We start from the raw sequence: 4,843 nt of genomic DNA on the forward strand, positions 1-4,843 counted from the left end.
AACTTTCCTCATGTCAGCACGTTGTAGGTGTCGCCACCGGCGCCAACCTTGTGTGAATGCTCAGAAAAGCTAGACATTTCCATATCACAGCATCTTCTCCCTGTCTGTTAAATTTCGCGTCTGTAGCACGTCATCTTCGTGGTGTAGCAGTTTTAATGGCCAGTAGTGTACTTGATTTTAGAAACAGCATTTTTCTGTCCATTACGCCAGACGCACTGAGCAAAGTTTGAAAGGAACTCGCCTATCTGGTTGATGTGTGACGAATTGACATTAACATTAAAGCTGTTTGAATTGCTCCTTCATGTGATGAATTATTTATAATTGTAAGTTTAATGTAATAAATGCTACACTGCCTTGAAACACATATAAAACTAAACTCCGTCCGAACAGGCCTTGGAAGTTCCAACGGTACCGACCGGCCGCCGTGTCAGCTTCAGCCCACAGGCGTCAGTGGATGCGGATATGGAGGGGCATGTGATCTGCGCATCGCTCTCCCGGAGCCGCTACTTCTCAATTAAGTAGCTCCCCGGTTTGCTTAAAACACATATATTGATTTTGAAACACCCTGTACTTCCCGCCTGGAATGAATATTATCTGCAGAGTGATGGACTACCCACTGGATGCCAACATCAAAAACCTTAACCAACATTTTTCCAACAATCAGAAACCAAATTTTTTTAAAAAATACCACTGTTGAAAGATTAACAATCGTATTTTGCCGTAGGTATGTGGATGACATCATTTGTCTGGTAGTTAAGCCAAATGGAAAAGTACATGAACTGCACTTAGAAATTAACAAAGCAAAAAGAAAACCAAGTAAATTTTCTTAACATAACAGAAATAAAGCAAATGCTAAGCACTCTTTTGATAGTAGTAGGAAACTAAGAGCCACAGACACTACAATACATTCTATATCCAGTTATCCCCACAGCCAGAAGCTAGCTTAACTAAGACACATTATACAGGGTGTTACAAAAAGGTACGGCCAAACTTTCAGGAAACATTCCTCACACACAAATAGAGAAAAGGTGTTATGTGGACATGTGTCCGAAAACGCTTAATTTCTATGTCAGAGCTCATTTTAGTTTCGTCAGTATGTACTGTACTTCCTCGATTCACCGCCATGATTTCATACGGGATACTCTACCTGTGTTGCTAGAACATGTGCCTTCTCAAGTACGACACAACATGTGGTTCATGCACGATGTAGCTCCTGCACATTTCAGTCGAAGTGTTCGTACGCTTCTCAACAACAGATTCGGTGACCGATGGATTAGTAGGGGCGGACCAATTCCATGGCCTCCACGCTCTCCTGACCTCAACGCTGTTGACTTTCATTTATGGGGGCATTTGAAAGCAACCTCGGTACCAAATGTAGAGAGTCTTCGTGCTCGTATTGTAGACGGCTGTGATACAATATGCCATTCTCCAGGGCTGCATCAGCGCATCAGGGATTCCATGCGACGGAGGACATTTTGAACATTTCCTGTAACAAAGTGTTTGAAGTCACGCTGGTACGTTCTGTTTCTGTGTGTTTCCATTCCATGATTAATGTGATTTGAAGAGAAGTAATAAAATGAGCTCTAACATGGAAAGTAAGCGTTTCCGGACACATGTCCTCATAACATATTTTCTTTCTTTGTGTGTGAGGAATGTTTCCTGAAAGTTTGGTCGTACCTTTTTGTAACACCCTGTATATAGGATAATGAGGATTCCAGTAAATAAGAGGAACTATGAAAATGAAATGAGTACAATCATACTGTAATATAGCTAGGGACGTTGGGTATAACACACTTATTGTACACAGACCCAATCAAAAATATAAACATAAATACGAAACAAACACAACACATCCAACACATCCAGAATGCAGGAAAACTCACAAGACCCAGACCTGCAACCACATAAAACACCCATACAGAGTGACAGCACCACACAAAATCAAAGCACATGGTTCCCTATGACTTACACACATAAATTAGCACACAAAGTGGCGCATATACTAAAGGAACAGAGCCCCCATATCATACATAAATTTGTGTAAACTGTCCAAAAAAATCTAAGCCAACCAATATTGAAGATAGACAGCTTCCAAGGATCAGGTTGAAAATGGCTCTGAGCACTATGGGACTTAACATCTATGGTCATGAGTCCCCTAGAACTAAGAACTACTTAAACCTAACTAACCTAAGGACAGCACACAACACCCAGCCATCACGAGGCAGAGAAAATCCCTGACCCCGCCGGGAATCGAACCCGGGAACCCGGGCGTGGGAAGCGAGAACGCTACCCCACGACCAAGGATCAGGAGCATACAATATTTAATGTCGAAGCTGTGATGTAGTGTGCATAGGTATGACAAGCAGGAGATTAAAACACTGTAAGAAGAACACTTCAAGTGTTGTCAATGTGAAACAAATTATTCTACATTTCCAGAATGCCCAAAACATCGTAACAATCATCTTCTCGACTTAGATCAAGATATAAATATCATTAGGAATACAACCTCTATAAAACTTATGTGAATGCAGGAACGCTATCGTATGTAGGAAGCCAAAGCAGGAACAAACATGTGATACATGACCAAACGCAAACAAAAAATAAAAAATCCTTTCGTACATATAGCCATGTTAAAACAATACAAACAACCATGTTAAAATAAACATACACACACATGGTCACACAAACACACACACACACACACACATACACACACACACACACAAACACACAGGCATATACCGCTGTAAACAAACAAACACACACACACAGACACACACACACAGGCACATACCACTGTAAACAAATATTCATTTCCTGGTGCTGTGAAAACTGGATCTCAGAAATCAGCAGTACAGTTATAAAACGGGAAAAAGAACACGTTTGGTCCTGCAGCTGTGAAATTATTAAACTGAAATTTATAATATCACAACATTATAGATCAGCAGACACTGCTAATAAACTTAGTAAACACTCTAATTAAAAGAAAAAGTGAACCACAGAGGAATTATCTGAATGGGACGAAATTCGGTGGATGGCTCTGAGCACTAAGGAACGTAACATCTGAGGTCATCAGTCCCCTAGACTTAGAACTACTTAAACCTAACTAACCTAAGGACATCACACACATCCATGCCGGAGGCAGGATTCGAACCTGCAACCGTAGCAGCAGCGCGGTTCCGGACTGAAGCGCCTAGAACCGCTTGGCCACAGCGACCGGGCGTATTTAAAACCTCTGTTGCACGGTACACCTATGGAATACAAATCTGCAGCAACGCATCTAACGCTCATGTCTGAAACTGTAGATTGGTTCACGTCTGACGATTACACGATACACGCGGGCTATTCATGGCACGAATCGGCGCATGCGCACTAGATAGAATAACGTGTGATACTAGAAGCGGGACATGTACAGGCAAATCAATCATTGTAACTTCAGAAAAGTTGGACGATTTAATCAGAGAGAAAGAGCTTCACAAATTGGGCGAGTCAATAACGTGTTGGACCGTCTCTGGTCTGTATGCATGCAATTACTTGGTTTCAAATTCTGTCCAACTTGCCTGTTCGGTCGCCAAAATCTCGAGCTGGGAGGAGGTCCCTGCCCTTAATGCTCCAGACGTTCTCAGTTGGGGGGGGGGGGAGATCAGGCGATCTTGCAGGCCAGGGTAGGTGCTGAAGTGTCAGTCCAGAATAGCTTGTCGTGAAGTGCAACAAAACGGGGCGTACAATATCGTCGATAGACCGCTGTTATCTAAGGGTGTCGCGGACTATTCTTTAAGGGTGCCGCGGATGAGAACCAAAGGCGTCGTGCTACGAAAAGAAATGACATCTCAGAACATCAGTCCTGGTTGTCGGCCATATGAAGCATGCCAATCTGGTTGGTTTCCCAACGCTGTCCAGGGTGTCTCCAGACACGCCTTCGCTTGTCACTGGGGCCTGGAATCCCACTGACGGGAACAGGATTGTCTTCAGTGATGAGGGCTTCAAACTGAGCCCCGATGACCAACGAAGTCGTGTTAGGAGGCGCCCCAGACAGTGGTGGGATTCCAACCAACTGCCGCCTGCCATATAACATGAAAACCAGGAAAAGCAGGATCTTTGGTTGTGATTGGCGGTACACGTTTACAGCAAAGCAGTATGTTGACGACAATCTATGCCCCGTTTTGTTGCCATGCAAGGCAAGACATTGTAGGGAAGCAGCCTTCTCACACCATATAGAATTCATATGCTTGCCATTGCGTGACAGCCTAGTCCGCTGTAACTAGCTATGACATCACAAATGTTGTGCAATACCTTAAAAGTAAAGCAAGTAATCTGAAAAGTTAATAGCACGTCAGGAGAGTTGCTAAAATGATAATGTGTTAAGTTTCAGTTTAGTAACTTTAACAGTTTTCGAAATTTGGACAGTTTACGTAAAAATCTTATGCGCAACAGGAAGGAGCTAGAAACTTCAAAATTTATATTCGAATTCCTTTTTCATTGTAATTTAATGGAAACAGTATGCTGGATCTCACAAAGTAATGTTTTGGTTGAAATTCATGGTTTTCTGTTTTTGTGTCCTAAAAGATCGGAAGAAAGATAGATTAAGTAAGTGATTAGATAAAGCTATGATGTTTAGATTTAGGTAGAATGGAGATACTCTAAAATAAAGATGTGAGAAGTTTCCAAAAGGTAGCTATAAAACTATGGCTGTAGCATCTCTCCAAAAGGCAAGTTCAGAGCTCATCTATCGCATGCATTGCAACTAAAATAATTCTCTCACCAAAAGTGTTTAACCTAGCCTCATCAGAATTTTATTACACATACTTACCTGTGTGCTGATAGCACAGTTAAATTGAGAGCT

The sequence above is a fragment of the Schistocerca nitens genome, chromosome 2 (genome assembly GCF_023898315.1).
Source record: "Schistocerca nitens isolate TAMUIC-IGC-003100 chromosome 2, iqSchNite1.1, whole genome shotgun sequence".
NCBI classification, from domain to species: domain Eukaryota; kingdom Metazoa; phylum Arthropoda; class Insecta; order Orthoptera; family Acrididae; genus Schistocerca; species Schistocerca nitens.